The following is a 21,835-nucleotide window of genomic DNA, read 5'->3' as shown; positions in this document are numbered from 1 at the left end:
GCGGGAACACTTTTGGGGTGCTCCCTCTCCCTGCCAAGCCCTTCCCTGGTCCTCTTTGGACAACGCTCTAGTGTGGGTGTAGCAACCCAGTTTTTCTGTGGCTAATCAACAGGTCTCTTTGTAGTCTTTAGTTCTGGCTTAGAAAAGAGGCTCTGTAATTGTTTCAAATGGCGTGAACTCATTTGCTGCAGAAGAGGCTGGATACTGAATTTCAAAGAGAGGCGTTTTCCCCCAAAGTGAGCAACATTTTTCCTTTCTTTGGAAGTTTTGTGTGATGTTTATGACCCATTCTTATATAACTTCAGAGGAGTGCATTATTGTTATAAAATAATACTTTCATTGAGGAAGAGAAAAAGGAAGTAATATGCAGCTCTCAAGAATCAGTGGTTAGGGGGAGATCCAAGATGGCGGACTAGAGGGAGGCTGTGTTCCTTGTCGCTCTGTAACTCCGGTTTCAAGCAGAGGATATCTGTTTCTTTGTGAGATAGTTTTTGCTACTTATCGATCCCCTGCTGTTTACCCCATTTGTCTGCTGTGACCACCTGCAGTCTGCCAGCATATCAACGCCTTTTTTGAGTGCAGATTGCTCACTATCAGGCATCTATCATCTGCCATTCGCCTGCCTCTCGCCTGTCCATCGCCTGCCTTACACCTATCCATCACCCAACGCACGCACGAGGTTCAACTCCGATCGTCCAAAAAGAGTCAGCAAACTGATCGCCAACCACCTATGGAGCACCAGCTGCCTGCCGTTGCCTGGAAGTTCACTGTTACAGTACCTGCAGGTTTCATTACACGTGGCTGCCGCCATTTTGAGACAACAGCCAGGCCCCATAGAACCCCTGGCTGGACTGACTGAGCCCCATCTCCAGGAGCCCTCAGCCCAACCGATCACTCCCTGCCTCTGGGACCCTCACATCAACTGACTGCTCCCTGCCGCCAGGACCCCCAGACCAACTGACTGCGCCCTATAACCGGGACCCCAGACCGACTGCACCCAGCCTCCAGGATCCCGCAACCACACCAAACACACCCGACCTCCAGGACCCCTGCCTGACCAACTGCACCCTGCCTCCAGGACCTCCAGCTGACCACATCCACACCCTGAGCTGCAGCTCCCCATTTGCCAACACATTTGGAAGCCAGAGCGGCCACCTTGGATAATCCTGGAAGCCAGAGCTCCCATCTTTAGGTGGGGCAAATTCCATCCTGAGGCGCCTGCTGGAGACTTGAAGCTCAATGTCAGGTACCTCTCATGCATCAAGCTACTGAACATTGTTATACTGTTACAGTATATGACTGTTATACTGTAGGTTTTCTTTTTTCTTCTTATTGAAAAATTTTAAGTTTTTATTTCTTTACTTTTCTTGCTCTCTTTTCCATTTGTTTACCTGTTCCCTCAGTCTCTTTCTCCCTTTTTTGCATGCTAACACCCAATTTCTTTTGATTACACCCTCACCCTTTCTATTATCTAGAACTTCTGTATATTCTTTTCTTATCCCATTAATAGCCACATTCTACATTCCTCTGCATCCTCTTTGTCCTCCATTAGAAACTGCAGACCTTATTGCAAATCTGTTTGTTTTACTGAAGATAATATTTGAACTCATTCTGTTTATTATGACAATTTTGTTATTGTCCTCATAGGGGCTGTTTGGTCTAGGATTGCATAGTGTCTGAATTGGGCACTGCTAATATTGATCTCCCCTCAAAGAAAGGGTTTTGGGAATCTATAGGGCCACTATAAGCCTATAGGGAGAAATCTGCAATACCCCAGATCTGCAGCACTAGAGGGGAAGATACATGAACAACATGAAAAAACAAGGGAAGAAAATGATCCAAACAAACCTAGATTCTATAGTAATAGAATCCAATGACAGTATGTTAGAAGAAATGTCAGAAAAGGACTTCAGATTATACATCATTAAGATGATTCGTGAAGCAAAGGATGAGATAAGAGAGCAAATGCAGGCAATGAATGATAATACCAATAAGCTGACAGAGCAACTGCAGGAAGCAAAAGATCATTTCAACAAAGAGATAGAGATTCTCAGAAAAAACAAATGGAAATCCTTGAAATGAAGGAAACAATAAACCAAATAAAAAACTCAATGGAAAGCATCACCAAAACACTAGACCACATGGAAGACAGAACCTCAGACAATGAAGACAAAATATTTAATCTTGAAAATAAAGTCGCCCAAACAGAGAAGATGGTAAGAAATCATGAACAGAATCTCCAAGAACTATGGGACATCATGAAAAGACCAAATTTAAGAACTGTTGGGATTGAGGAAGGCACAGAGGTACAAACCAAAGGAATGAACAACTTATTCAATGAAATATTATCACAAAATTTCCCAAACTTGAAGAATGAAATGGAAAATCAAATACAAGAGGCTTACAGAACACCAAATGCACAAAATCGCAACAGATCCACCCCAAGGCACATTATAATGAAAATGCCTAACATTCAAAATAAATAAATTTTGAAGGCTGTGAGAGAAAAGCATCAGATTACATATAGGGGGAGACCAATACAGATAGCACCAGACTTCTCAACCCAGACTCTAAAAGCTAGAAGGGCCTGGAACAACATATTTCAAGCTCTGAAAGAACATGGGTGCCAACCAAGAATCCTATACCCAGCAAAACTAACCTTCAGATTTGAAGATGAAATAAAATCCTTCCATAATAAACAAAAGTTAAAAGAATTTACAAATAGAAAGGCTGCGCTACAGAATGTTCTCAAAAAAATATTCCATGAGGAGAAAATGAAAAACAACAATGTAGGTCAGCAAAGGGAGGAACTACCTTAGAGAAAAACCACTCAAAGGAGAAACCAAGCCAAGTTAAAAACCAAAAATAAGCCCAAATGACTGGGAATACGAATCATATTTCAATAATAACCCTGAATGTTAATGGCCTAAACTCCTCAATCAAAAGACATGGACTGGCAGAATGGATTAAAAAGAAAGACCCAACAATATGCTGCCTGCAAGAGACTCATCTCATAGAAAAAGACATCCACAGACTAAAGGTGAAAGGATGGGAAAAAACCTACCATGCACATGGACTCAGTAAAAAAGCGGGAGTTTCCATCCTTATATCAGATAAAGTGGACTTCAAGCCAAAGTTAGTCAGAAGGGATAAAGAAGGACATTTCATACTGCTTCAGGGAACCATAAATCAGGAAGACATAATGATAGTAAATATTTATGCCCCAAACAATGGTGCATCCCTGTACATCAAACAAATCCTTCTAAATTTCAGGAATCACATAGATCACAGCACAATAATTCTGAGTGACTTTAACACACCGCTGTCACCACTAGATAGAGCTTCCAAACAAAAACCAACCAAAGAAACCATTGGAACTCAATAACACAATCAATAACCTAGACTTAATAGACATATATACAATATTCCATCCATCAATGTGCAGATTCACTTTCTTCTCAGCAGCACATGGAACCTTCTTAAAAATAGACCATATGTTATGCCACAAAGCAGCCCTTAGGAAATGCAAAAAAATAGAAATACTGCCTTGTGTTCTAACAGATTATAAAGGACTGGGAGTAGAAATCAATGACAAAATAAAAAACAAATTACTCCAACACCTGGAGACTAAATAATATGCTATTGAATGAAACATGGATAACAGAAAACATCAGGGAGGAGATAAAAAAAATTCTTAGAGGTCAATGAGAACGACGATACAACATATCAAAATCTCTGCGACACTATGAAAGCACTACTATGAGGAAAATTCATTGCATGCAGCGCATTCCAGAAAAGAATGAAAAGTCAACAACGAAATGACCTAACATTACAGCTGAAAGCCCTAGAAAAGAACAGAATAACAGCAAAAGTAGTAGAAGACAGGAAATAATTAAAATCAGAGCTGAAATCAATGAAATTGAAACAAAAGAAACTATTCAAAAAATTGACAAAACAAAAAGTTGGTTCTTTGAAAAAGTTAACAAAATAGACAAACCCTTAGTCACACTAACAAAGAGAAAGAGAGAGAAAACTCAAATTACTAAAATTCATGATGAAAAAGGAAAGATCACAGTAGACACCACTGAGATACATAACATAATGAGAAGCTACTTTGAAACTCTGTATCCAACAAAATAGAAACTACCAAAGACACTGACAAATTTCTGGAGACATATGTCCTCCCAAACTGAACCAGGAGGACATACACAATTTAAACAGATCAATATCAAGCAATGAAATAGACGAAGCCATTAAAAACCTACCATCCAGTCCAGGACCAGACAGATTCTCAGCCGAGTTCTACAAGACCTTCAAAGAAGAACTCATTCCAGTGTTTCTCAAAGTATTACAGGAAATAGAAAAGGAGGGTACCCTACCAAACTCATTCTATGAAGCTCATATCACCCTCATACCCAAACCAGGAAAAGACACATCAAGGAAAGAAAATTTTAGACCAATATCCTTGATGAATATAGATGCAAAGATCCTTAATAAAATATTGGCAAACCATATCCAAAAACATATTAAGAAAATCGTGCACCACGATCAAGTGAGGTTCATCCCTGGAATGCAAGGATGGTTTAACATCCGTAAATCAATAAACATAATCCATCATGTCACTAGACTTAAGGATAAGAATCATATGGTTATATTAATTGATGCAGAAAAAGTGTTAGACAAAATACAACACCCCTTCATGCTCAAAACACTAGAAAAAATAGGGATAGTAGGAATATACCCGAACATTATAAAGGCTATTTATGCTCAGCCCATGGCCAACATCATTCTTAATGGAGAAAAACTGAAATCATTCCCTTTAAAAACGGAAACAAGACAGGGATGTCCTCTTTCACCACTTCAGTTCAACATTTTTCTCAAAACTCTAGCCAGAGCAATTAGGCAGACCAAAGAAATTAAAGGGATACGAATAGGAAAAGAGGAACTCAAGCTGTCACTATTTGCTGATGACATGATTCTATATTTAGAGGATCCAAAAACCTCCTCCAGAAAACTTCTAGACCTCATAAATGAATTTGGCAAAATAGCAGGCTATAAAATAGACATGCATAAATCTAAAGCATTTTTATACACAAGCAACGAAACATCTGAAAGGGAAATGAGGAAAACAACTCCATTTGCAATAGCCTCAAAAAAAATAAAATACTTGGGAATCAATCTAACCAAAGAGGTAAAAGATCTCTACAATGAAAACTACAAAACATTGAAGAAAGAAATTGAGGAAGACCTTAGAAGATGAAACGATCTCCCATGTTCCTGGATAGGCAGAATTAACATTGTCAAAATGGCCATACTACCAAAAGTGCTATACAGATTCAATGCAATTCCAATTAAAATCCCAATCATGTACCTTACAGAAATAGAGCAAGCAATTATGAAATTCATCTGGAAGAATAAGAAACCCACAATAGCTAAAGCAATCCTTAGCAGGAAGAATGAAATGAGGGGTATCGCAATACCAGAACTTCAACTATACTACAAAGCAATAGTAACAAAAACGGCATGGTATTGGCACCAAAATAGACAGATAGATCAATGGTACAGAACAGAGGACACGGACACAGACCCAAATAAATACAATTTTCTCATACTAGACAAAGGTGCCAAAAATATGCAATGGAGAAAAGATAGCCTCTTCAACAAATGGTGCTGGGAAAACTGGAAATCCATATGCAAGAGAATGAAACTAAACCCCTATCTCTCACCCTGCACAAAACTCAACTCACAATGGAAAAGGACCTTGAAATCAGACCAGAGACCCTGCATCTTATAGAAGAAAAAGTAGGTTCAAATCTTCAACTTGTTGGCTTAGGATCAGACTTCCTTAACAGGACTCCCATAGCACAAGAAATAATCAATAACTGGGACAGATTCAAACTAAATAGCTTTCTCTCAGCAAAGGAAACTATCAGCAATGCGAAGAGAGAGCCTACAGAGTGGGAGAATCTCTTTGCCACTCATACTTCAGATAGAGCACTAATTTCCAGAATATATAAGGAACTCAAAAAACTCTACACGAATACAAATAACCCAATCAACAAATGGGCTACGGATATGAACAGACACTTCACAGAAGAAGATCTACAAGCAATCAACAAACATGAAAAAATGTTCAACATCTTTAGTAATAAGAGAAATGCAAATCAAAACTACACTAAGATTCCATCTCACCCCAATTAGAATGGCGATTATCAAGAATACAAGCAATAATAGGTGTTGGAGAGGATGTGGGGAAAAAGGTACACTCATACATTGCTGGTGGGGCTGCAAATCATGCAGGCACTCTGGAAAGCAGTGTGGAGATTCCTTAGAAAACTTGGAATGGACCCACCATTTGACCCAGCTACCCCACTCGGGCCTATACCCAAAGGACTTAAAATCAGCATACTACAGAGATACAGCCACATCAATGTTCATAGCAGCTCAATTCACAATAGCCAGACTATGGAACCAACCTAGATGTCCTTCAATTGATGAATGGATAACGAAACTGTGATATATATATATATATATATATATATATATATATACACACACACACACACACACACACACACACACATACATACAATGGAATATTACTCAGCTATAAAGAATAATAAAATTATGGCATTTGCAGGCAAATGGATAAAATTGGAGAATATCATGCTAAGTGAGATAAACCAATCTCAAAAAACCAAAGGACGAATGATCTCGCTGATAAACGGATGATGACACATAATGGGGGGTTTGGGGGGGAGAATGGAGGAAGGAGGGACTGTGTAGAGGGGAAAGAGAGGTGGGAGGGGTGGGGGGAAGGAAAAAATAACAGAATGAATCAAACATCATTACCCTATGTAAATGTATGATTGCGCAAATGGTATGCTGTTACTCCATGTACAAACAGAAACAACATGTATCCCATTTGTTTACAATAAAAATTGAAGAAAAAAAAAAGAATCAGTGATTAGATTTGAGAATTTATCAGTTTACCTGTGACTTACCCTCCCTCTTCCCCAATGCTTGGGACCAAACCCAGGGCCCCCCACATGCCAGGCAAGTGCTCTATTTGAACTCCATCCATGGCCCTTTTTTCATTTTATTTTGAAATGAGGTCTTGCTAAGTTCCCAGGTTGGCCTCACACTTGGAATTTTCCTCTCCCAGCCTCCTGAGTCACTGGGATTACTTACCTGTGCTTTTATAGGGGTTAAAAGAAGTTGAAAAGTATCCCTTACGATTGTAAACATGGAGCTAATTTGGGGAAAGTAAAAACACTCATTTAGTTCAGATTTCACCTTTTAAAAAAATTTAAATAAAATTAAATGAACAAGCTGCATGGCATACCACAGTTAAATATTGTTAAAAGTATATAAAATTTGTATACTATTAAGATGTTGATAGAGAACAAATCCATGATGTACTTTAAATATTTGTATTTTTCTTCTTAGCTTTTTAAAAAAATTTTTAGTTGTAGATGGACACAATACCTTTATTTTATTTATTCGTTTTATGTGATGCTGAGGGTCAAACCCAGTGCCTCACACGTGCGAGGCAGGCACTCTACCACTGAGCCATGATCCCAGCCCTCCTCTTAATTTTTAGGTAGATAAGACTGTTGACAAATCAGTCCTTAATTATCTGACCTCTTGAAACTGACAACATTATTATTTTAAATTTTTATCTCTATCTTGCATTTGTTTTAGTTCAATTTATAGATGCTCCCATGTTTGATCTTCTCTTGGACTATCGTCTTTTAAAAAATTTTTTTTATTATTATTTTTTGATTCATTGTACACAAATGGGTACAACTATCATTTCTCTGGTTGTACATGAAAGAGTCACACCGTTTGTGTGATCATACATGTACATAGGATAATGATATTTGTCTCATTCTATTATCTTTCCTTCGTCCCGCCCCCTCCCCACCCCTCAGTTCCCTCTACACAATCCATCCTTCCTCCATTCTTCCCTTACCATCCCCAACTCTGGACTATGGTCTTGATTATTGCTTCCATCTGTCCTGCATGCCCACCTTAGGTAAGCTCTTCTGCATCCTTGATTATCTTCTGTCTGGATGGCAGTCGATATCAAATCACTGTCTTCAGGTTGGGAATCTTTTTACTGTCAGAAACAACTGCCATCCAGAGACCTCTACTTGGGTTTCTTAATAGCCCAAGAGCACCAAGCCCTAAATTATCTTCCACAGCAAAACTTGATCCTTTCTTATTTTAATGAGACACTGCCATTTATCAATTTACCCAGCTTACAAGCCTGACAGTCAAAACTTCTTTCTCCCTCTCCTGTCATCTGTCCTCAGTTCTCTGTCCAGGCCAATCGTTCCATGATTCTGTTCTTGCCTCTCTGTCTTTACTGCTCCTTTCTGAGTGCAGGTGCATATCTTCACAGCTTCAGTTCTAGTGATAGTCTCTCAGTTAGTCTTCCTGTCTACAGTCTTGTCCCCCAGCTTATTTATATTACTTTTAGGATGTTCATTTTTTCTAAAATGCAGATGAAGACTTCTCATCATCTTCAAGATACAATTAAGTTATGATGATTTACTGAGCACTTAATATGTACCAGACACAGTGCTTAAAAATTTTAATCTAAATTAACTCATAGAATCCTCATAATGATCATTTGAGGAAGTGTACTCTCTTCTCCACTAATAAGAAAACAAACTAGAAGACATTAAGTAAATTACCAGGAGCTGCAGAACCAGGAATTGACAGTGCTAGAGCAGACAAGTAGAGACCTGCTGGTACCTTTGTGGTCCCACCCAGAGCCCTCTGTGCTCCGGGTTGAGGTGCCCTGGAGTGTGAACACGGCTTTGCTTCTCTTACTGCATCGATCTTGAGGTTTGTTGTCAGGATGGACTGGCAATGGTTGTCAGTAGTGGTGACACCTGACCAGGAATACATTCCCATGTGGGGTGAGTGGTGAGTTTCAGAAATCATCCTTGCACCCTCAACCACAAACATACCAAGCCTGAAGGATGTTCAGTTTTAGGTGGTAGGGCAAGGTCAGAGTGCTGAGAAGTGACAGACCATGATTAGATAATAGTTCTTTTTTTAGGAAACTTTAGCCAATTAAAATTTTGAATATGAAAACATCAGTAATACATAGGTGATATAAATTAATAGTTTCAGTAATAAAATATTTAGTCAGTTACTTGCCATGGCTAGTCACTAAACACTTTTCAGTACATCATTGAGAATAAAGGTGCATTAAAGACTTGTTTTTGAAACTCACAGATATCTTCAGGGGCATATCAGGTTTTTTACTTCATATTTACATCAAAAATGATGGCTTCAACTTCAATTTCAATAGTTTCCTAACATGAATGCACTTTCCTAGAGCGGGATAGATCCAGATATTGATCATGAAGTTTGACCTAGCTCGTTTCATATTCATGCCTCTGGTATCTAGTAGACTTAGTAGGCTACGAGGAAGCTTTCTGGTTAGGCTAACATATCTCAGGTGAGTCACAGCTTGTGTTCAGGTAGGCCAAATTTGACCCCTAAACTACATTCTGGATGCTGAAGAGTCATTTGGAGTCAGAGTGCCGTGGGTTTTATTCTGCCCTCTCACCTACTGGTTGTGTGACCTTCCATCACCAAGCACCATTTTCTTCATGTATTAAGTGAGGATAATGACATTTACAATTAACCAATTGTGACTGAGTGATGTAGCACAGATCTGTAATCCCAGCTCCTCTGGAGGCTGAGGCAGAAGGATCGCAAATTCAAGACCAGCCTAAGCAACTTGGCAAGACCCTGCCTCAAGTTAAAAAGCTCTGGGAATGTAGCTTAGTGATAGGGCACCCTGGGTTCCATCCCCTGTATCACCCCCCAAAAAATTAATTATGGATTATAGGCTATAATTTTGTAGAGTGCTTTGTGTGATGTGAAGTGTATGTATAGTAAGGACCCAATAATATTTATTTCCCCTGTCTTATCCTGCTTGTCTCAACTGCCTCCCATTCCCAGAACTTCTACATGAAATAGGTTTTCATGTAAAACAGGTTTAGGAAAATTATTTTTTGTACTTTTGGATGGAAGGCCATCATGTGTAACTTAGTGCTGCCACCAACCAGCCTGTTCCCTGGATCTTCATTTCTTTTCTGGAGTCCAGTGTTTTTTGTTTTTTGTTTTTAAATTCTGAATCTTCCCTATTACCATATCTCTTAGATTCTTTTCAACTGTAAATGCCCAAGATCTTAGGTTCTTATCATCTTACAACTATGCTATGTTTGCCCCCAAAATAAAAAGTATAAAGTTAATTTATATTAATAATATGACCAGGATTTGGTGCTATTTTTATAGTGAACTAGCTGCTTTTCAAGAGTTTTTTTTTTTTTTTTTAAACAGATGATGTTAAAAATGTCTTGCTGGGTGTGTTCTGTGTAAGAAGTACCTAACAGCAGTGACTTCTGGGATGCTCTTGACGTCATTCACCCCAGGCTGTAGTCCTGCTCCCACTTTGCACCTGTCAGCCACGGACTCACCCATCCGTGTGGGCGCACATCTTCAGGTGGTGCCACATGACTCCACAGTGCTGGGAGACTGCAGGCCGACACGGTGGTGATGAGTTGTGGTTCTTCTGGAGAACAGCATTGTGAGCTCTTTTCTGTGAATAAGTAGTCAGCGTGGTAGGTTCCGTCTACCCACCATAACAAAGAGACAGTGTTGAAGTGTTTTCTACAAGAAGTACTGTTGACCATAGTTAAAATTTTTTCCCCTTAGGCATTTTCAAATGTGAAGAAATATATTAAAGTTGATTCTACAGTTGGTGTTTTGAATGTACTATTTTTTGTTAGCTTTTTATAATGGCTGGTCCTAGGGAGGCAGTTTGGTATTTGGAGAGAGTGTGCCTCTACTTGTGAGGTGGTTGTATTTATGAAGGCATTTACCCAGCGGCTGCAGTGTACAAGTTTGCCTGTGAGAGTCCGATTTAGTTGATTTCCACATGTGTACTTCTAATAACATCCCATAGGTTTATTGACGTCAGGCTTTCTTTTAAATTCTGCCCTCATAATTCAGCCTCTGCAAATAAAATGATTAAATAGCAGTTTCACTTTTTGGAAATACTCTTAGCTTTTGAGTCTGGTAGGATTTTTTTCTTTTTTAATGTCCATTTTGCTAAATTTTGAAAAGATGTTTGCTGAATTAAGTTTGACAATATGATAAAATCCAAGAGAAGGTATTTCAATTCTACCTATTAGATCTTCTGAAAATAGTATTAAACTATGAGAAAAAAGAGATTTAAAAAAAAATTTTTTTTGGGGGGTACTGGGGATTGAACCCAGGGGTGCTCAACCACTGAGTCACATCCCCAGCCCTTTTTATTTTTTATCTTGAGAAAAGGTCTTGCTAACTTGCTTGGAGCCTCACTAAGTTGCTGAGGCTGGCTTTGAACTTGCAGACCTCCTGACTCAAGTCACTAGAATTATAGGCCTGTGCCACCATGTCCAGCAGAGACTCATATTTTTAAAAATGCAATTGACAAACAAGTTTTCTCCCCCACTGTGGTGTTGGGGATTGAACCCAGGGCTTTGTGCTCTGTCACTGAGCCACACCCCGCCTTAACAAGTTGCTTTCAAATGGGGGGTAATATGTGACCAAACTTCATAAAGAATAAATTGCTCTGTAATTACAAACAGGACTTTGAAGAAGCACATGCCCTTAGTCATTCTTCATCCACAGTATTTGATGATCATGATTTGCTGAGTGTTGGGTCTGAGTCTCTCTACAGTCTAGTGCAGATGTACTGTGGTATTTATTCTGAAACATGGTTTTTCACTCTTCTGTCATCCACAGTTTTACCAAAAATAATCAGAGTAACACCAATTTGTTTGTAAAATAAGTTTAGCTTTATCAAATATGGCCTGATTATTTATATAAGTGCAGAAAGAATAGGGATTAACCACATAGGCTCATTTTACATTTGCGTTGATAGCATTTTCTTTTCTTTCCTTTTCTTTTGCAGTACTTTGGATAGAACCCAAAGCCTTGCATGTACTATGTAATCACACCACCAGTGAATTCACTTCCAGGCCTTTTTTGCTGAAATTTTTAAATTTTTTTTATCAATGGTTGTATCCAAAGGCACTTAAACACTGAGCCACTCCCTCTTTTTCTTTTCTTTTTTTTTATTTTGAGACAGGATCTCTCACTTAGTTGCTGAAGCCTTCACTAAGTGACTGAGACTGGCTTTGAACTTAAAATCCTCCTGCCTCAGCTTCCTGAGTTGCTGGAATTAAAGGTGTGTGCTACCGAGCCTGGCCTTAGTGGAATTTTTGATAAGGAAGGAATCTCAGATTGGACTTTTAAAAGCCTCAAGACTAGGAAGCCAAACCAATATTTCCAGTTGTATTTTGTTTAAAAAAAAAAAAAAAAAAAGGTGGGGAGACAGATTCTTATTGGATTTGTGCAAATAACTATATTGCCGTAAAAATATAAATATTCATGAGTAAGGTTTCTGTTGTGGAGAAACTAGCCGGATGTGGTGGTGCACACCTAATAATTCCAGGGGCTTAGTAGGCTGAGGCTGGAGGATTCCAAGTTTGAGGCCAGCCTCAGCAATTTAGACAGGTTCTAAGCAACTTAGCGAGACCTTGTCTCAAAATAAAAAATAAAAAGGGCTAGAGATATAGCTCAGTGTGAATTGCCCTGGGGTTTACTCACCAGTACCAAAAATAAATAAATAAACAAATAAATAAATAATACATGGAAGAACCAAATAGGGATAAACAGCAAATGTTTGAATTTTTTGTTCACAAAAGTATACTTTACCAAATTACCATAAGCTATAACTGCTTAAAAGGAAAAAAGTTTTCTCTAAATCTTGAAACAAACTAGTAGAGAAAATAAAAGTTATTTAAAAAATTCATCCTCACCTGGCAGTGGTGCATGCCTGTAATTCCAGCAGCTCGGGAGGCTGAGATAGGATCTCGAGTTCAAAGCCAGCCTCAGCAACAGCAAGGTGCTAAGCGACTCAGTGAGACCCTGTCTCTAAGCAAAATACAAAATAGGACTGGGGATGTGGCTCAGTGGTTAAGTGCCCTGAATTCAATCCTGGTACCAAAAAGAAAGAAAGAGAGAGAGAGAGAGAGAGAGAGAGAGAGAGGAGGGGGGGGGAGGGAAGGGAGGGAAGGGAGGGAAGGAAGGATCCTCATCATTTGGTTCCATGTATTCTTGTTCTTTTTGATCTTGTTTAGAAGTTTCATGAAGTCATCAGTTTCTTAATTACAATCATGAAAATTTTTACTTAGTCCTTTGGAATGATCTTAGAGTTATCAGAAACTTGTATTTAAGAGTACTTATCAGGCTTGTTTCCATCAATCTCCTTAAAGAAGCAGCAATTTTCGAACTGTTGCTATTTGTTAATGCTTTTAGAGAAGAATTAAAACAATGTGTTAGGGTGCCCAAGACTTAGAACTTCCAAGGTCATAGTTAAAAATCTGGTGAGTTCATTATAATCAGCAGTTGACAAGCAGATTTGGTTATTTCTTTAGCACAGATCATTTTAACATGAGAACTAAGATTAAGGCTGATAGCATATTAGATTTCTAAGAATCTCATCAATTTTTGGAATACTCATATCAATAACCACACCCATAAATATAACTGAAAGAAGGTCTGGCATCACAGATTTGACAGTGCTTCTTATGTAACTGAATGTAATTAGTTTAATTTCTTTTACAAGGTGAGAGAAACGTCCTTCAAACTTTTCATGGACCCACCTGAAAAATCCCAAAGTGAACTTGAGGTCAAAAAGATTTAAGTTAGAATTTGAAGGATCTGGTTGTAGCTCAGTGGTATGGCATGTGCTTAGCATGCACGAGACCCTGGGTCCGGTGCCTAACACTGCAGAAAAGAAAAAAGAAAATTTAAAAGTTATTTGGAAAAGTTTGTCAAAAATGTCAAAAGATTTTAAGCCTTTGATCAAAGTAGGATTACAGGTGACTGAAAAAACTTTGTCATTCATTTAAACAGAGTGATAATTAAAGGCCCTTGGGAGGCAAATACAGAAGGTTGCCTAGTTGTCAACAAAACTCAGCTGTTTTGGTATTGAGACAATTCATTTATCTTAGATAATCAAAGACCTAATAAAAGATAGTATAAGATTTGCCTTGATAAATACATAGTCTTTGCCAGTTACTTAAAATGTAAAGAAAAACATTTCACTACTTTCTTTTAAAAGTAGATCAGTATTGCAAGAAAACCTTGTTGTTTTAACAGAAAGGATCAAATTAAAGTTTTATATCAGCATCCTTTCAATATTAATGCTTACTTTCATCAAAGATATCTGTAAATAGTTCCCTTCCCAGCTTGATGACACATAAAATTCCTGTCACAGGATTCTACAGTTCCTTTCATAAACCTACATTTTTATATGTACGTGTGTGTGTGTGTGTGTGTGTGTGTGTGTGTTTTCTCTTGTGATACTTGGGCATGAATCCAAGGGCTTACACATGTAGAGAGGTGTTCTACCACTGAGCTGTACCACCAGTCCTTATTTCCAGTTCTTGCCATATAATAGTTAGAATTTTTAACTTTTCCAGATTTTCTCATGAAAACCTAGGAAGTAAGCAATTTTGAACTGTATCATATACTAACCTTTTTTGGTGTGAAAGTCACCTAGCTGCTCTGATATTTGGCTCCGTTCTCTTTGTGTGAGCCTCTATTTTGTAACCACCATCTCCTTAGGCAGCTGTAGAGCAGCAAGTCTCTCACCCACTTGTGGGCCTTTTTATTGGTGCACCAGCAGAGCTGAGGAAACCTTTGCTTCCAAAGCCTTGCAAAGGCATAGTGACTATCAGTGTAAATGTTGACAGACTGTTTTAAGTAAAATGTAGGTACAGGTAAAGAGCCTCAAGTTCTGTCTTCTGCGTACACTTGAGATAGGGCAGTTTGCCATTTTGGGGCACAGGGTGGGTACCAGGGATTGAACTTGGGAGCACTCGACCTCTGAACCACATCTCCAGCCCTATTTTGTATTTTTTTTAGAGACAGGGTTTCACTGAGTTGCTTAGTGCCTTGCTTTTGCTAAGACTGACCTTGAACTCAAGATCCTGCTGCCTCAGCCTCCTCAGCTGCTGGGATTACACAGTTGGACATTTTTAATGAGCTTGTATTATGTGATGTCTGTGAATCCACAGAAATTTTCTGCCTCTGAGATCCATCACTAGTATAAGATCCATTCACACAAAGGATCAAACCAGGATTTTGTAAAGGAATGTCCTGCAAATCAGGATGAAGAATAGCTGTCATTCCAAGGTTACCATTTAGAGTTACATGGTTGACATTGATCAGGCATGGCTACAGAGTAGCGAGGTTGAGAATGCTGCATCATTTCAGACAGAGGTTGGGGGACAGAGCAAAAGGATTTCATAAAAGGTTTATCTGCTTATAGAAAGATGTTTGGTAAACTCATAATTGAGAAGACTTTGTACTGCATTAAGGATGTGGAGATAAACATTGTCATCTAAGGTCAGAATTACAGAGCTTTGATGAGTTTTGTATCACCAATTGAAAAGTTTTGATGTGGGGATGTTTTGGATTGTAGATCCTCAACAGTAAAGCCTATGGAAATATCTCCAAATCCAAAAAACTGAAATCTGAAGAACTTCTGGTTCCAAGCATTTCAGATAAGGAATACTGCACTTGTAATTTGTCTTAGGTGGCCTCATGTCATTTTCTGCTAGCTGTTGTAAAGGGAGTCTGCTGGTATGCCCCCTCAGTGGGCGGACAAAAGAAAAGGTCATCCATGTACAGCAGGAGAGTCACACCAGTAGGAAACTGAAGGGTGCTCTGGTCTTCAAGGAGCATTTGAGAGAAACAAGAGGTGCATCGTGTGGCACGATGGCCTGAGTATACTGTTGACTATGCCAGGTGACAGCAAACTGGGTCAGCTGGAGCACCAACAAAGTCTCAGCATAGGTGTACCACTGTAAACCCCTTAGAATCCAGGGGAACCTGTGCCCAAAGAGTGTTAGGGTTTGGAAACCCTGGGAAATGATTGTGCTTTTAATGGCTCTGAGATTCTGAACAGAACACTATCCCCATCTACACAGGTAACACAGGGGTATCACAAGGGCTGGCAGGTACATGGAATAACTAATCTCTGGGCAAGCAAGTCTTCTACCACTGGCACAAAACCTTGTATGGCCTCAGGCTTTTTGGGTATTTGGAAAGTATTAGTGGGATGTGACCCATAAGCCTTTGGGTACTTAAGTTAAATCAGGAGCATTTTGTGGACTATCCTCCTCCTCTGTGTCCAGAACAAAATGCAAACTGTATAGATCTGGCTCAGAGGGGCTGGGGCTGTAGCTTGGTGGTAGAGCACTTGACTGGCACGTGTGGGGCATGGGGTTTGATCCTCAGCACCACATAAAAATAAATAAATAAAAATAGTATGTCCATCTACAACTAAAAAATATTATAAAAAAAAAAAAAAAAGAAAGAAAGAATCTGGCTCAGAGGGGTCAGGAAATTCAAGAGTCAAATCTCCATTAGCAGTGGACTTTTTAGCTCAGGTAGAAGATCCCTGTCCCTTAAGTTGACCCAGGTTGTGTCACACAGCAAAAAGGAATATGTTTTTCAGGGGAAAAAAAAAAACCTTGAGTCACACGTACAGGTTAAACTGCCGTTTTAAGGGTCACATGCTAGAGAAGTTCCTGATGCTGGCCCAGACATCATTCTAGGTTGCTGGTTACCATGGAGCTGCTAAAATTGCAAGCCCATTAATTTGGAAGCCTTTTGTTTCTTATCTAGTTTTTGAAGGTCCCTGGAAATGTTCTGCTGTAATTACTAGTTCAGCCAGTCCTGAAACTTCCCATCTTATCTTTCTTTTGTCTTTTTATGACCCTGTTGGGCTCGGGAACATCATCAGTTTGGTGGAAGCTGAAGAAAAGGACTTAAGAAGCCATAAGAAAAGGGCTTCCCAGTGAAATTTAAAACCAGTGAGACTAATCTTTCTTCTGCCTACAGGTCTGGAACTGTTCAGTGTTAGTGGGAACATTTAGGAATGACTTTTCCAAAGGTCCTTTGTGCCATGCAGTGGCATACACCTGTGATCCCAGCTACTCAGGAGGCTGAGGCAGGAGGATCTCAAGTTTGAGGCCAACCTGGGCAATTTAGTGAGACCCTGTGTCAAAATAAAAATTAACAGGGCCAGGTTGTAGCTTAGTGATAGAGCACCCCTGAGTTCAATCCCCAGAAGCTGGGGGGAAAAGGGAGGCTTGGGATCTAGGTATGGATCTTAGGTGGACAGTCATGTTCATCTGGAATGTTCCACATAAAGACCACTGTAATTCTAAATCAACTCTTGGGTAAGATTTTGCCACTTATATCAGTATTTACAGTTTCCAGGTCCATAATTCTCTACATGAAAAGTGTAGGTGTACTGGAAGGTGGAGGTAAGGTTCTGGGAGATGGGAGGATCCCATCTTTACACGTATGTTGGGTCTTCCATAGCTGAGATAAAAGCCCCACAGGGCTGGGTCATGTAATGCTTTCCCAGTGTCCCTTGCTGCACAGACATTTTTGAGTCTGATGGTGACCTTACTCAGCTGGCCCATGCTGTGACCAGCTCGTGCTCTCATGGGAGTCTTATTTTCTAGTGGCGAGCCCTCATAGCTTGTAAGTGCCTGACTGCCTGACAAGCAGTGCTGCCTTTGGCAAGACCACCTTGTCCACTTAGCCAGTGATTTCTCATCCCTCAGTGCCAAAGAAGAGAAGACACCAAGAGCAGAAAACTTCAAATCCCAGTAAATTCCCAAGGCCTGAATTCACATCCTCTGCAGCAATGGCCAGTAACTGTGTTTCCTGTCCAGTTACCTGTAGAACTGCAGCTCTGGCCACTGGCTTTGTAGCCACCACAAACCCAAATTTCAGGTGCCCCCTCACAGCACAAACCTTTGGTACCCCCAAATCAAAGAGATAGGGAAAGAGCAGAGCTTCAGACCTGCGAGAAACTTTCAACTCTCAGGTCCCCATAAAGAAGACAGGGGACCCCAAAAAGATGTCAGTGATGCCTTCCCTGTGCTTCTCAAAAGGTCTCAGGGTCACCACAACTGTCAAAAGACAGTAGCCACAAATGTAATTGCAGATCTAATTGACATTCACTCATTAGGATTGAATTGGGCAGCTCATTCTACAGAACAGAATGAGAGTTCCCACAGGGCAGTAGCAGAATAGTGGGAAAGAGCACAAGAGGAAAAAAGCTTATCAGCTAATATCTTAGTCCATTGTCTATTAGTATAACAAAGTACCTGAAACAGGTAATTCATAAAGAAATGTTTATGTGGTTCTGGAGGTGAGGAGTCTGTAGTTAACCAACTGATCCATGAGGGCGTCTTGCATGGTGGAAAAATGGAAGTACCCGGAAGTGTGTGCAGAGAGAAGACCAGGAGCAAGCTTGTTTCCTACGGTTCCCCGGCAGTCACTTATCTGGTCCTGTGAGAACTCACTCCTTCGAGGCGGCATTAATCTAATCATGAGATCTCCATCCCCACACCCCCAAACACCTCCCTCTAGCCCCACCTTTCAGCAGTGCTAAATTGAGGAATTAAGCTCAATATGAATTTTGGTGGGGAAAAACAATATTCAAACCATAGCAGTTAATAGCAGGTTACTTTTAGTCAAAGGGTTACAGTAGAGGGGGCTTCCTTATTATACTGATCTGGTTTGGATATGTGGTATCCCCCAAAAGATTATGTGTGAAACATTGCAAGAACGTTGAGAGATGAAATGATTAGAGGTGTAACCTACTCAGTGAATTAATCCACTTGAATCAGTGGACTGGGTAGTAACTGTAGGCAGCTAGGGTGTGGCTGGAAGAGGTAGGTCACTGGCAAGGTGCCTTTGGGTTTATATTTTGTCCCTGGTGAGCGGAGCAGTTTCTCCTCCTGGCTGTCAGGAACAGCAGCTTTCCTGCGCCATGCCCTTCTGTCATGGTGTTCAACCTCACCCAGTCCAGAGCTAATGGAGTCAGGGGACCATGAGCTGAACTTCCAAAACCATGAACCAAAATAAACTTTCCTCCTCTAATTTGTTCTTATTTGGTCTTTGGTTATAGCAGTAAAAAACTGAAATACTGACTCAGGTAGACTGGCACTACTCTTCCACCACATGAACCCTTGGGGGACACATTTAAACCATATCCATCTTATAGCAGCTGGAATCTCCTATTTCAAGGAAAAACTGGTCTGGTTTGGGAACTGTCTTTATCCATAAAGCTTCTATTTGATTATGTAGCACTTAGCATGAGTAACTCCATTTTGGTTTGATCTGGTCTTTTGGGGCTTAGTACAGGGAGGAGCTCAGTCCAGAACAGTGTCCTCCCGTAAGTTTGGTTTAACAAGAGTGAGGAAAAAGATATCTGTAGGAGCTAATTCCTTGAGTAGGCTGAAGGGGATGGGAATCTGTGCAGCATCTCTGGACTTAGATTCCAGCCTTCCAGGTGATTTCATCAGATGTCACAAATGGATGTATGCTCTGCCCTCTGAAATCTGTTCCTGGCGATCCAGACTAGAACCCTCTTGTGGAGTGTTCATCTCCTTCCTCTGCTTACCTCATTTCGTCCAGCACATGGCTCTTGTGTCTTCTCTGGCAGTTCTCAAGCCCTCCAGTTCCTTGCCATTGCTCTTGCCAGGCACGAATCAGCTTCTCTTCAAATCCACATAGTTTCCTGAGTGCTCCTGCTGTTATTCTCTCCCTTACCAATACATCTACGCATCACAGCTAGAATGTTTTTGCTTTATAAAGCATGACTTTGCCCATGTTATTCTGCTAAAAATAAAACCAAATTTTATAGACTGGCATTGAGAACCCTCCACCCCACTCCTTTTTTTTTTTGTACTAGGGATTGACCCCAAGGATGCTTTATCCCAGCCATTTTTATTTTTATTTTTATTTATTTTTTTTTTTATTTTGAGACAGGGTGTCACTAAGTTGCTTTGGGCCTTGCTTAGTTTCTGAGGCTAGCATTGAACTTGGAACCCCCCCCCCCTCAGCTTCCTGAGCCACTGGTATTACAAGTGTGCACCATTGCATCTGGCTAACCCTCCACCTTGTTATTGACACTATTTCCCCTTCAGCCTGCTGAGCCTGAAGTTTTGCTGCAAGACAAATCCTTGCTCAAATTCTACTGTTCTAAAGCATTTCCTAAGAGCAGCCTGCACCTTTTGTTCCCCCCATGTCTTCCAGTTCAGTGCTGCCTCTGCTGGCTGTGCCTCTCTTTCCCGTCTCTTACATCTTCCATATTTCTAAGAACTTGTCACTGCTTAAAACTGGTGGGGTTCATCTAAAGGTAGTAAAATACCAAGGCTTTTGATGTTGCTGCCTCATTTATCTTTTTTTTTTTTTTTAATTTTCATGATAGTGATTTTCATGTATACCTGCTATCTGTACCACCATTACCTCAACCAGTCTTTTTTTAGGAATTGAGTATAGGAATGATTCACTCTCTCAAAAGGAGTTTCTTGGAAATCCCACTGTCAGTTGTGGAGTTGGGGGGCACAGTGCTGTGTAAAGAGCTCTGGGCAGGCTTGACTTCTTCCCAGTAGCAGCAGCTTCTTGATTAGAGGCGGCGGCAGCAGGTTGAGGGGAAGCAGGCTAGCTCCGCAGGAGAGGCAGGGCCTCCGCCGAGCAGTTACTAATTCATGTGATGGGCTGGGTGCCGCCTTCATGCTTGTTGGTATTTTGGGGTGGGTGACATGTAAAGACCAGTGTTTGTGAAATTATTATTGTTTCCTCTTTTTGAACTGGAGGTACCTTTTTAGAAATTTTCCTTATAGTCACATTCTAAAAGAAGCAAATCAGAAGCTCTCTAAAGATTGTAATCAACGAAAAAGAAAACTCTTTAGAACATTGAACTGTGTGTTCTCCTGTGAAGGCATTCTCAGGGTCCTCTTGTGATGCATTTTGGGCTTCATCCCATGACTTGAGGCTAAATTAGGTATTAGGCATCTTTAACTTTTATTCAAGTTAAAATTGAAGTCTAGCCAGTCATGGTGGTACACACCTGTGATCCCAGATACTGGGGAGGCTGAGGCAGAGGGATGGCAAGTTGAAGTCCAGCCTGGGCAACTTAGTTAAACCCTGTCTTGAAATAAATTCCCCCAAAAAGGACTGGGTATATACCTCAGTGATAGAACAGGCTGGGTTTAATCCCTGGTACCACAGAATAAAAGGAGAAGGAAAAGGTGTGGGTGGGAGGCAGTGAAGAACAAAGCTGACCACTGGTTGAAGGGAAACAATTGCTAAGGTTTTTGAAGAGATAGGATTGAAAATTATGCTCTGTTGCATAGTTTATGAACACTGAGATGAAGTGTTTTTAAAAGTAGGCATTTTTATAGAAAAAGAAGAGTGGGGTGACCATCTGATTTAAGAACATTCACTTCAACTGTTGCAGGAACAGTGTCTGCCTGGCCTTTTGGTGGGCAACTTGCCAGTCCTGCCAGGCAGCTGTTACTTGTAGCATGAGGGGTATTGTAAATAAGAGTGTGAAATTCTGATTTGAGAGTTCAAAACATTTCTAGATTTTTTTTGTAAAACCTGAAGTGCAAATAAATGATAACATCTTGTACTTGGGAATAATAAGTCTTCACTAAAGAAGTTTACCTTTATTAGTATTGGCACTGAGAAAAAAATATAGAATTACAAAGTTATGAGGGAAAACCTGAAAACAACTTGCCTTGGCTTGTCACAGAATGTTTATTTTATGATCCATCATCTATTTTCTTCTGCTGTGTATTTCCCCAGGAGATGTTGTGTTTCAGCATCCTTAATTGACATTGACGAAAACAAACCCAAAGATTCCCAGAGGTTT

General features: G+C 40.1%; 1 protein-coding gene across 2 annotated transcripts in view; it reads left to right on the top strand.

Moving 5' to 3' along the window:
- The window catches only part of DTNBP1 (dystrobrevin binding protein 1), a 124,026-nt gene that overhangs the window by 46,602 nt on the left and 55,589 nt on the right, over positions 1 to 21,835 (top strand). The window lies entirely within an intron of this gene.

Source organism: Sciurus vulgaris (assembly GCF_902686455.1).
Source record: "Sciurus vulgaris genome assembly, chromosome: 7".
In the NCBI taxonomy this organism is placed as follows: Eukaryota; Metazoa; Chordata; class Mammalia; order Rodentia; family Sciuridae; genus Sciurus; species Sciurus vulgaris.
This window is presented reverse-complemented; position numbering and strand designations above follow the sequence as displayed.